The 13,347-nt window shown below is 41.7% G+C and overlaps 1 protein-coding gene across 3 annotated transcripts in view; it reads left to right on the plus strand.

Annotated features, from left to right (window-relative positions):
* The first annotated feature begins 522 nt into the window (after positions 1–522).
* The window catches only part of LOC140741323 (TANK-binding kinase 1-binding protein 1-like), a 178,504-nt gene continuing 165,679 nt past the window's right edge, over positions 523–13,347 (plus strand). For 2 of the 3 annotated variants that reach the window (XM_073071406.1, XM_073071405.1), the window contains exon 1: positions 793–911. The gene's annotated coding sequence lies outside the window, so the exon portion shown is untranslated. Of the gene's footprint in view, positions 666–792; positions 912–13,347 lie in introns of those variants that run through there. The other variant, XM_073071407.1, reaches the window with a different exon arrangement.

Below are 13,347 nucleotides of genomic sequence, written 5' to 3' on the forward strand. Positions count from 1 at the left end.
TGAGGTCAATCAAACACCACAACACGTTTAAAATGTATTTATTTTAACCGACAGAGAAGTATTTCAAAAATATACCAATTCTCCCACTCGAATTTTCGTTAACACTGCGGTAAAAAACCCAAAACAAAATGAACAGACGATTTTTCTAAATGAACTGCTTTTTTAAAAAAACATCCCAACAGTGACAATGCCTCTCGTTGTTTTTTAAAGGGCCACGGTCCTTGCCGACAAAGTGATGAGCTGCATTTTTTTTGGCAAGTGGACAAAGATTAATTTTCTGACGATAAAATATGCAAAGAACCCATAATATATTAACAGTTTTGACAAGCGACCTAAATCCGTACATGAATGTGGTTTTAATGCTCTACTCTTTATTTAACAGTAATTGGTTCAGGAAAATTATGATTTAAAATAAATTCTTTAAATCGGAAATGCTTCTTTAAAAGAGGGATTGCTATCCAGAACAGTCTTGGAAATCCCTGATGTAAACAAACCGCCCACTTGTAATCAGGATGCCGAAGATGGCAGCGCGCTGCCCAAATGATCTGTACAAAGCAGAGCTTTTGCCAGAACACTGGTGTTCAAGCAACTCGCTGAGTTAATATTTCACCTGCCGATCTGAGTAGCCACTGGGACTGTCATCATCAGCGAGGTACATTTTAAAGGTAAATTACTATCAGGAGAAAATAATGTTGCCAGTGTGGAACTGGGATGGAAAGGATACAAAGAGAACCTCTTGGTAACATGTCATGAATTGATACTGTAGTGTAGAGGTTTGCGCCACCACGTGGTGCTTCTGCGGGGAGTGAAATTGCAACATTGTTCAGTTTGGTGTAAGTTACAAAGAGAACAGCCTGGGTAGAAGTGAGACAACCACAACCAGATGGGGTCCCAGGATCGACCAACAACACGTGAGTGCAACCTTTCGCACACACACCCACACAGACACGAACAGCGGGTTAGAACAACAATCAATCTCTCTTTCTATCTTTCGTCCTTCACACTTATGGCACAAACACTCAGCCATATTTTTTTCGTCTCCCTCTCCCGTTTGGACCCCGATTTAATTATTGCTCCGGCTGCTTAAACGGTGCTTTCTGACATTTACTTTGCTAGTCATTACGTTTACTTGACAATCGTGTTTTAAAAATCAGCAACATTTTTTCTTGCCTTGTCTTACTGTTCGAAGCGAGATGCTGGGCTGGACGGGGACAAGTGCGCAGGCGTTTACATACGCCGAGAAAATCAGGCTGATTCCGTGCAGTGGCGAGCAGCCAGCTTTAATATTTTCTCAAGTCTGGTTTAGTATAGATTACTCTGCGGGATTTCTCGATTTGGAAATCCAAATATTTAAAGGAGCAATTTAGTGTTTTTAAAGATCGGTTGTTAATGTAAGTCATTTCTTTTCAACAATTAAGAAACTTTAGATAGATTCGAGCTTTACGGTTTTTTTATTTTTAACGTCGCAATGATAAAAAAAATTGGCAAACAGTGCGGCTTTATATAAATGTACTTTGTAAAAGTTCCAAGATCATAAACATGCATGCTTTAATAATGAGCTCCCCACACTATTGTAATCCTGAAGAAAATGTTTACATTTTAAATTTGAAGAACATACCCTATTGATCTTGCATCTAATGGCTGAAATGATCGATAGAACGCAGAGCGCAATTGATGTCAATAAATGCCATAAACACTAGTCGGCCCCGCGGGGTTTATCCTGGAGTTGTTTTCTTGACTTGCATCCAATTCCACATTCAATATCGTTATGAGTATGAATTTACTACCTTATCTGATTATTAAAGAATGTTCCAGATTTGAGCTCTGATCTACTGTGTTGAAGAAAGATTTACATTTAGCTAGCACCTTCAATGCACCTCTCAGGATTGAAGCAAGTTTACACCCATGAGTAAGGTTATTAATACAAAGAGCACACCAGTCAATTTATGAACAACAGGTTCTCATAGATTATAATGTTATAATGATAAAAATAATCTATCTTTCAGTAATGTCTAATGACAGATCACTGCCTCCCTTCTGTGTTCTCTTGTGTGAACAGTGAAATAACACTGCTCTTTTGAACTAATGCAATAGGGTTGCTTACTACATTCAAACTGAGAGTAAATCTGACCTTGATCTTGCATCTTGTCCAGAAGGCATTACCTCAGTCCTGCATGAATGATGGCCTAGAACTTTGTGCTTGGGCCTCCAAGGTGGGGCTGCATTTTAGAACTCTGATTCTCATGGAGCCTCAGCTAATAATGGATCTCCTTGAGGGTTAGGAGTGCTGTCATTTGCCTTGGTACCATGGTGTGTAGTATTTCCGAGTTCTGATTGCTGTCAAAGTTCAAAGTTAAAAATAAATTTTATTATCAAAGTACATATATGTCACCATATGCAACCCTGAGATCCATTTTCCTGTGGGCATACTCAGCAAATCTATAGAAGAGTACAGGATCAATGAAAGATCAACCAGAGTGCAGAAGACAACAAACTGTGCAAATGGAAACATAAATAAATAATGAGATAATGAGATAAAGAGTCCTCAAAGTGAGATAATTGGTTGTGGGAATATCTCAACAGATGGGCAAGTGAGTGTAGTTAACCCCTTTTATTCAGGAGCCTGATGGTTGAAGGGTAGTAACTGTTCTCGAACCTGGTGGTGTGAGTTCTGGGGCTCTTATACCTTTTACCTGATGACAGCAGCGAGAAAAGGGCATGGCCTGGGTGGTGAGGATCTCTGATGCTGCTTTCTTATGGCAGTGTTTCATATAGATGTGCTCAATAGTTGGGAGGCGCTCTGCCCTGCTAACTGTGCTTGTGAGCGTATATGTTCAACTCTCCACACTCTTCACTTAGGCTCAATATTCACTGTGATGACCCCTCTGTAAGGTGGGCAGCTGCTGGTAGGAAGCTACCCATTCAGCTATGTCTCACTATAGGTCAGCCACGAAGGAATGGAGAGGGAGAAATGGCTTGTTTTCCATTGTTTAGTTGGTATGTTGTTGTTTCTTGTGTTGTTCTGCTAAACATTGTGGAATGTTATGTTGGTGCCGGAATTTCCTTAGCACATCCTTTGTGTTGGTTGTTAAGTCAAATGACACATTTCACTCTATGTTTCAATGTACTGTACATGTGATAAATTAATGAATCTAAACCTGAAAAAAATTGCAAGAGTGTATTGAGATTTTAAAAAAGAGCTGAGCTTTTGTGATGTAAGCTTCACTGGGAAAACAAGCACTTGTCTTTAATTGCTCCTGAGAAAGTGTTGGTGAGCTGCCCTCTTGGACCGTTATGATGTATGACACAAGAGATTCTGTAACTGCTGGAAATCTTGAAAGCACACACACAAAATGCTGGAGGAACTCAGCAGGTCAGGCAGCATCAATGGACGGATAGAAGCAGTTGATGTTTTGGGCCAAGACCCCTCTTCAGTGCTTTATCTTGGCTCGAAATGTTGACAGTTTATTCCTCTCCATAGATGCTGGTGACCTGCTGAGTTCCTCCAGCATTTTGTGTGTTCTGCTGTAATCTATATAGTGAGGGGACTTGTACTGTGCTGTTGGGGATGGAGTTCTGTGATTTAGACCTACCTGTGAAAAAGTTTACCTATATTTTCCAATTAGGATGGTGTGTAGCTTGGACATATCACTGGTTGTTGGTGAGATTTCCAGCTGTCTATTCTCCTCTTCCTTCTGGGAGATAATTTCAAAGAAATCTTATTGAGTTCCATTTTGTAGATGGTTTACATGTTGCTATTGGTGCAGAAGATGTGCAACTTTAGAATAGACTGGGTACTAAACTGCTTTGTCCCAGATGGTGATGCGTTTTGCTTTAGAGTTTTTGGAGCTGCACTCCATTCTTATCTTGTTTCTTTTAGCTATTGGAAAGACTTTGTAGAGTCAGGAAGTGAGTCATTCATTGCAGGACTCTCAGTGCTTGTCCTGCTGTCATAGCTGCATTATTTATGTAACGTCCAATTAAGTTTCTAGTCAGTGATGAACATACATTGGAAAATAAACCCTTTGTCTCCAATCCTGCAACCAGAGACCAGCTGCCAATCCAGCAGTATATGCTCTAGAGTTGTAGAAACGGGCTCTTTGACCCATTTAGTTGACACCAACCATCAACCACTGATTTGCACTAATCCTACATCTTTTTTTTGGCTTCTCTCTGTATTTGCATAAACACTCCCCCCCTTATTCTACCACCCAACTACACACCAGGGACAATTTACAGTGGCCAAATGTCTTGCACCTTTGGGATTTTGGAGAGATCTATGCCACAGGGAGAAGGTGCAAACCCCAAACAGACAGCGCATCAAGTCAGGATTGAACCTGAATCTCCAAAGCTGAGAAGCAGTGGCTCTATTATCTGTGCCTTGGATGGGGATTGGCAGTTAAGCACCTTAAGTTTACTTAATAATATACATTTAATGGCTACTTGATTAGTTACTTCCTGTACCTAACAAAGCAGCCGCTGAGTGCATGTTCGTTGTCTTCTGCTGCTGTAGTCCATCCACTTCAAGGTTCAATGTGTTGTGCATTCAGATGCTCTTCTACGCACCACTGAGGTAACGCGGGGTTATTTGAGTTACTGTCACCTTCCCGTCAGCTGGAACCAGTCTGACCATTCTCCTCCAACCTCTCTCATTAACAAGGCATTTTCACCCACAGAACTGCAGCTCACTGGATGTTTATTGTTTCTCGCATCCTTCTCTGTAAACTCGTGCATGAAAATCCCAGGAGATCAACAGTTTCTGAGATACTCAAACCCACCCTGTCTGGCACCAACAATTATTCCTCGGTCAAAGTCACTTCGATCACATTTCTTCCCCATGCTGATGTTTGGTGTGAACAACAACTGAACCTCTATATATAAAAAAACAACTGAGCCTCTTGTCCATTCTATATGCTTTTATGCATTGAGTTGCTGTCACATGATTGGCTGATTAGATATTTACAGGTGTACCTGATAACGTGGTCACTGAATGTAATTTGTAACTTATAATTTGCAGAGTTCGTATGGCTAATGTGCAACTGAGAATGAGACGAGTATCATAACTACACTTAGAGCAGTAAATTTACCAATTAATATTCACTACAAAGGAGACTAATTGATTCAGCCACTGAGTAGTGAGGAACTTTTGCATTGTCAGAGTTGCTGTTGTCTTTTGCGTGAAGCTCTAAATGGAGGGCTCTGTCTCCCCTCTCAGATATATATTAAAGGATAATTCTGCTGGTGTCCTAGATGATATTCCTCGATCAGTGCCATGAAAATGGATGATCTGGTCATTTATCTCAGTTATGTTCTGTCTCTTTAATGGGCTGATAATGTGCCTGCAGAGCATAGAGTGCACTTCAGAAAGATCTACCTGTCTGTGACAACTTGGCATGTTGTAGAACATGAACAATCTGTAAAAAAAAAATAATAATAGTTCATTAGATCTCTTATAGCAGTGCCTGCTAGCTCAGTTTTTTTTGTGCGTATGTCTTTGAATAATTCTTGTCTTAGGTGAATAAGACCATAATACCATAAATCATAGGAGCAGAATTAGACCATTTGGCCTGACAAGTCTGTTCTGTCTTCCGATCATGGCTGGTTTATTATCCCTCTCAACCCCATTCTCCTGCCGTCTCCCCATAACCTTTGACACCCTGACTAATCAAGAACCTATCAAACTCTGCTTTAAATATACCCATTGACTTGGTGTCCACAGCTACCTATGGCAATGAATTCCACAGATTCATCACCCTCTGGCTAAAGAAATTTCTCCTCATCTCTGTTCTAAAGGTACTCTGAGGCTATGCCCTCTGGTCTTAAACTCCCCCACTATCGGAAACATTCTCTCCACATCCATGCTATCTAGACCTTTCATTATTTAAATAAGGAAGTGTTGAATGATTCTCATCTTCGGCAAAAAGGGACATGTTGAATAATTTTCATCAGATCAATGGGGAAGTGTAGAAAAATTCTAAGGTTATCTCGAAGTATAATTTATATTTCTCTTGAACTTGCACGAGAATTGCTTATCTTGTTTACTTTGCACACATGTATATTATATTTAATTTATGTTTATGTGAACTTATGTTTGTCCTTGCCTTGTAACGTATTGTGATGCTGCTGCAAAGAGCTTATTTTTATGGTGTTTATACTCTGTGCATGTATCTTTAATGAGAATATTTAACCCGAACTTAGAATAATTCTGATATTAGGCAAAAGGTGGAGGTTTCAGTGGTCGATTGCAGCACATTCCATGCACGGTAATTGCATTCCATAAGCAATTAATTAGCTGTAAGGTGTTTTGAGAATGAACTGAAGCCGTCTAAAACCTTCCTCATTCACCTAACATGAAATTACATTCAGTGGCCACTTTATTAGGTACCTCCTGTAACCAATAACCCCACTCACCTCAACACTGAACTGATTTTACAAGCTACTGTATGTACTCACTTCCAAGGGCTCTACAACTAATGCTCTCAGTATTATTTATTTGAAAGTGAGTCTGTAGGATGTGGAATCAGTTCAGATTTGAGTTGAGTGAGGTTATCCCTGTATGCTTCCTGACTGCTGAGTTCCTCCAGCATTTTGTGTGTGTTGCTAAAGAAAGTTCAATACTGGTTTATTTACAATGCCTTTTATGGTTGAAGGTGTCATTCAGCACAAGAGATTCTGCGGAGTCCTGGAAATCCAGAGCAGCACAAACAAAATGCTGGAGAAACTTAGTAGCTCAGGCAGCACCTATGGAGGGGAATAAACAGGTGATGTTTTGGGCTGAGACCCTTCATCAAGCCGTGCACTCAGTGGCCACTTTATTAGGTATACCTGTACACCTGCCCGTTTATGCAAATAAGACCATAAGATATAGGAGCAAAAGTAGGCCATTGGCCCATCAAGTCTGCTCCGCCGTTCAATCATGGGCTGATCCAATTCTTCCAGTCATCTGCACTCCCCTGCCTTCTTCCCATACCCTTTGATGCTCCGACTAATCAAGAACCTATCTATCTCTGCCTTAAATACACCAAATGACTTGGCCCCCGCAGCCGCTCGTGGCAACAAATTCCACAGATTTATCACCCTCTGATTAAAGTAATTTCTCCACATCTCTGTTCTAAATGGACATCTTTCAATCCTGAAGTCGTGCCCTCTTGTCCTAGACTCCCCTACCGTGGGAAATAACTTTGCCATATCTAATCTGTTCAGGCCTTTTAACATTCGGAATGTTTCTAAGAGATTCCCCCTCATTCTCCTGAACTCCAGGGAATACAGCCCAAGAGCTGCCAGACGTTCCTCATATGGTAACCCTTTCATTCCTGGAATCATTCTTGTGAATCTTCTTTGAACCCTCTCCAATGTCAGTATATCCTTTCTAAAATAAGGAGCCCAAAACTGCACACAAGTGTGATCTCCCAATCATGTGGCAGCAACTCAATGCATAAAAGCATGCAGACATTGTCAAGAGGTTCAATGTTGTTCAGACCAAATATCAAAATGAGGAAGAAATGTGATCTAGGTACTTTCACCATAGAATGATTGATGGTGCCAGACAGGTTGGTTTGAGTATCTCAGAAACTGCTGATCTCCTGGGATTTTCATACACAACAGTCTCTAGAGTTCACAGAGAATGGTGCAAAAAACAACAAAAAAGAAAAAAATCGAGTGAACGGCAGCTCTGTGGGTTGAAATGCCTTGTTAATGAGAGAGGTCAGAGGAGAATGGCCAGACTGGTTCAAGCTGACAGGAAGGCGACAGTAACTCAAATAGCCATGCATTACAGCAGTGGTGTGCAAAAGAACATCTCTAAACGCACAACACATCGAACCTTGAAGTGGATGGGCTACAGTAGCTAAAAGCCATAAGCATGCATTCTATTAGGTACAAGAGGAGCCATTTGTTCAGGTTCCTGATGGTTGAAGGGTAATAACTGTTCCAGAAGTTTAAGGCACTTGTACCTCCTTCCCAGTGGCAGCAGCGAGATGAGAGAATGGCCTGGATGGTGGGGGTTCTTGAAGATGGATGCTGCTTTCCTGTGGCAGTGTTCTTTGTAGATGTGCTCAGTTATGGAGAGGGCTTTTCCTGTGATGGACTGGGTTGTGTTCACCACTTTTTGTAGTCTTTTCCATTCTTGGGCATGGAGTTTCCATACTAGGCCATGATGCAACCAGTCAAGATACTTTTCTCTATGCATCTATAGCAGTTTGGGAGAATTTTAGATGACATGCCAAATCTGCACACGCTTCTGAGAAAGTAAAGGTGTTGCTGTGACTTCTTTGCGGTGACACTTACATGCCTGATCCCAGGACAGATCCTCTGATATGATAACGCCAAGGAATTTAAAGTTACTGACCCTCTCCACTTCCAATTCCCTAATGAGGACTGGCTCATGGGCCTCTAGTTTCTTCCTTCTGTAGTCAGTAAGCAATTCTTTACACGTGTACCACACCACTGCCCTTCCTCCCTCACACTATCTTCCATCATTAACTCCAAAAGATATTGTAGGTTAGTTACAGTGTAACTTGTTGGGCAGCAATCCCACTAGATAGGGTAAAACATCAGCTTTTAATTTCACCTATGCAGAATATGATTGGACAAAGTAGCAAATTAGCTGTTAAACCAATGCTGTTGAATTATCAATGTGCAGGCTGGGTTAAATTGCTTGAAGGTGTGAATGTAACTCTTCAGCTGTGACTTTGCATACCTCTTCAGTTGCTTGTTCCATGCAGTGAGCTCTATTTTTATACAGTAGTTAGTCCTGGATAGATGCCCTAATCCTGATATTGTTGGTTAAAGGCATATAACATTTTTATTATTGCTCTTTATATTTGGCAGATTTCAACTATAACTCTATTTGAAATTCATAGGGCTTTTGAGCAAATCATCTAATCCACTAGGACCATTTAGTAGTCACTGGTGCAAACTGGTGTCCAGGGATTATGATTCTGAATTTATTTACATTAAAACTTTGATTAAATAATTCAGCTTTTTAATGAAGTTTTTAGGCAGTTTTTTCCAGTTGTGTTATACATCTTGGGGTGTAGTGTCCCAGTAAGCACTCTTGACTGGGATGTAATGCTGAGGCTTTAGAAGGCATTGGTCAAACCACACTTGCCTTTGGGAGCAGTTTTGGGCCCTTGGAGAGGGTCCAGGGGAGATCCATGAGAATGATTTCAGGAACAAAAGGGTTGAATGCATGAGGAATGTTTGATGGTTCTTGGCCTCAAGAAGAATAATGGTGGATCTCATTGAAACCTTTTGAATATCGAAAAGCCTAGTGGCCTTGGAGGGAATGTTTCCTATAGTGCGGGAGTCTTGAACCAGACAGCTCAGCCTCAGAATGCAGGGACATCCCTTAAGAACAGAGATCATGAGGAATTTCTTTAGCCAGATGGTGGTGAATTTGTGGAATTCATTGCCACAGATGATTATGGAGGCCAAATCATTAGGTATATTTAAAGCGGAGGTTGATAGGTTCTTTAAAGCGGAGGTTGATAGGTTCTTGATTTTTAAAGGTTACAAGGAGAAGGCAGGAGAATGAGGTTGAGAAGGATAATAATCAGCCGTGATGGAATGGTGGAGCAGACTCGATGGGCTGAATGGCCTAATTCTGCTCTTGTGTTTTATGGTCTTGTGGTCTTGACAAATTTCACACCAGTGAAAACAGTCTTTACTTCTGCAGTCGGATTTATCATCAGCAAGTATTTGCTGCACACTTCATTAAAATCGAAGACTGATATCGAGTTTAAAGACATGTGAAGGAAAAGATGAGAATTCAGGCTAGTAGGGATTCATATGGGATGGGAAGGTTTGAGGGTCAGCATGACACAGGAAAAGGGAAATGTTAATCTTGTTTGCAGTTCAGTCACCAGATGGGCAGCTGAGGAGAAGAAAAGGGTGAAAGTGTAACCAAAGTGTTGGAGAACTGTGATCTGGAAATGAATATCCCTCAGCTGGTTGTTCACCTGCCCTATCCCTCTCTCCCCACCTGTCAATCATCCTCTCCACGACAGGTTCCACCTAACACTGACAGTGACAGTCCGATAATCTCTGCTTGAATCTCTGCATGGTCTGCACCTGGCTACATTCTGACAGGCTGCATCTCTGTCTGGTGTGTGGGGTGGGGGGTGGGGGGCTACTGCACAGGATTGAAAAAAGCTGCAGAAACTTGTAGCTTCTGCAAGTTGGCTCCATCTTGGGTACCAGCCCCTGTAGTATCCAAGACATCTTCAAGGAGCGGTGCCTCAGAAAGGCAGCATCCATTATTAAGGACCTCCAGCACCCAGGACATGCCCTTTTCTCACTGTTACCATCAGGTAGGAGGTACAGAAGCCTGAAGGCACACACTCAGCGATTCAGGAACAGCTTCTTCCCCTCTGCCATCCAATTCCAAAATGGACATTGGACCCGTGAACACTACCTCACTTATTTTATTATTTCTGGTTTTGCAATATTTGAATATAACTTTAATGTATATACTTACTGTAATTCATTTTTTCTATATTTACCATGTATTGCATTGTACTGCTGCTGCTAAGTTAACAAATTTCACAATATATGCTGGCGATATTAACCTGATTCTGAAATATTGACTTACACTATTTGACCCAGTGTTCTGTATTTGGTTTCAGTGTCTAGCATCTGCAGTCTCTTTGGTCTTCCCTCAAATAGTGATTTCTACTTCAGACGGCTAGTGAGGCAAAGAGTGGAGAGAAACAGACAAAGTGCATTCAACAAAGCAATAGGATGTCTTTGACGATGCTGAATTTTACTTTCAAACATATTGGCTGAACGTGGGGCAGGAGGAGACCATTTGGCCCCTCAAGTCTGTGCAGTTAATCAATTAGATTACAGACAATCCTGTGCTTAGCTTCGTCTGAAAGTTTTGGTTCTTCACCTAACAACACACACAAAATGCTGAAGGAACTCAGCAGGTCATTCAGCATCTATGGAGAAGAATAAAGAGTCAATGTTTCAGGCTGAGGCCCTTCATCAGGGCAGTAAAGGAAGGGGGCAGAAGAAAGTTGGGGGGAGGGGAAGGAGTACAAGCTGGCAGGTGATAGGTGAGGCCAGCTGAGGGGGGAGGTGGGTTGGGATGGAACAGGAAGAAGTATAAAGCTAGAAGGGGATAGATAGAAGAGCTAAAGGACCAGAGAAGAAGGAATCTGACCGGAGAAGGCATGGGATAAAGGGAAGGAGGAGGGGCACCAAAGGGAGGAGATGGATAGCTGAGGAGGTGAGAGGGTAACCAGCATGGGGAATGGTAAAAGAGAGAAGAGAGGAGTTGGGGTAGGAAGTACGGGGGAGACATTACGGAAGTTTGAGAAATCGATGTTCATGCCATCAAGTTGGAGGCAATCCAGGTGGAATGTGAAGTGTTACTCCTCCAGCCTGAGTTTGGCCTCAGTGTGGCAGTAGAGGAGGCCATGGACAGATATGTTGTTACAGGAAGAGGAAGTCAAATTGAAATGAGTGGGCACCAGGAGATCCTGGCTGTTGTGAAGTTCTTTACCTCGCCTTGTTGTTAACTGACAGTAACTTAGTAGCCTATAATTACAATTGTTCTTCAGAACTGTACTGCAATAACCAGTTTTTGGAGGCATCCCACAGACAGTCATTGGTTCTACTACACTGCAAACCATATGAAGGAAATATGGTTTATTAGAATAAAACCACAAATTTAATGGGGTGACATTGTCTTAAGTCACCGGGCAGTGTGCCAATGGTATCTTGTCAAGCAATGGTCTGCCTTTGAGTGATCGGTTTACAGTAAAACTGAACGAGCTATAAAACAACATTTTTTAAAAATCCAGTCAGACAGGCAGGTTGAGTTAAAAATTCTTGGAATTATTATCTATGATTCAGTATGTGACTTTATAACTTTGGGTACTTTTTGCTTGACGTTCCTGCACCCTGTTTATAGAATAACCCCACACTAACAGATGTGGAGAGTTCTTTGTATAGCATTTGGTTCAGTGTCTTTTTTTATTCAGACATGGAATATGGATGTTGGGAATGCTGGCATTTATTTGTCCATCCCTTATTGACCCTGAAGTTAAAAGTCAACCGCTACTCTCTCTCGTAGGCCTGACTGGCACGGTCTCAAGAAGGTAATGTTGATCATCAAAAGATCCCCACCATCCAGGCAGCTATCATCAGGCAGGAGATACCGAAGCCTAAAGTCCAACACCAGCAAGTTTAAGGACAGCAACATCCACTCAGTTTTTGAACTGACTGGCATAAACCTAATCATAGGTTTAGCTACACTATGGCCACTTTGATCACCTTGCACTAAAATGGGCTTTTACTGAATTATGTTTTTCTCTTGTAAAGATTGTGCATGATTTTGGGAGATGGCGCTCAACGCAGGTAAGTGTGAAGTGGTTCATTTTGGTAGATCAAATTTGAAAACAGAATATAATATAAATGGTAAGACTCTTGGCAGTGTGGAGGATCTGAGAGATCTCGGGGTCCGTGTCCATAGGACACTCAAAGCTGCTGTGCAGGTTGACAGTGTTGTTAAGAAGGCGTATGGTGTGTTGGCATTCATCAACTGGGGAATTGAGTTGAAGAGCTGTGAGGTAATGTTACAGTTATATAAAACCTTGGTTGGACCCCACTTGGAGTACTGTGCTCAGTTCTGGTCACCTCATTACAGAAAGGATGTGGATACTATAGAGAGAGTGCAGAGGAGATTTACAAGGATGTTGCCTGGATTGGAGGGCGTACCTTATGAGAATATGATGAGTGAACTTGGCCTTTTCTCCTTGGAGTTTCGGAGGATGAGAGGTGGCCTGATAGAGGTGTATAAGATGATGAGAGGCATTGATCGTGTGGATAGCCAGAGGCTTTTTCCCAGGGCTGAAATGGCTAACACAAGGGGGCACAGTTTTAAGGTGCTTAGAAATGGGTACTGAGGGGACGTCAGGGGTAAGTTTTTTTACACAGAAAGTGGTGGGTGCATGGAATGGACTGTCAGCGGCAGTGGTGGAAGTGGGTACAATAGGGTCTTTTAAGAGCCTCTTAGATTGGTACATGGAGCTTAGAAAAATAGAGGGCTATGCAGTAGGCAAATTCTAGAGTTGTTTACATTGTCAGCACAACATTGTGGGCTGAAGGGCCTGCAATGTGCTGTAAATTTCTATTGGGGTCTATGTTAATGTATGTTTTTCTTGTTTATATGATGCTTGTATGATTCTATGTGCCTGTGATGAAGCTGCTGTCAGTTTTTCATTGCACCTGTGCAAACATGAACTTGTGCATCCGACAGTGAACTCAACTTTGACTTTGACTGGGTAAGAACAGACTTCCTCCAGGAGGAAGTAAACCAGATGGGTTTTTATGACAATTATG

This window comes from Hemitrygon akajei, chromosome 18 (genome assembly GCF_048418815.1).
Source record: "Hemitrygon akajei chromosome 18, sHemAka1.3, whole genome shotgun sequence".
Lineage (NCBI taxonomy): Eukaryota > Metazoa > Chordata > Chondrichthyes > Myliobatiformes > Dasyatidae > Hemitrygon > Hemitrygon akajei.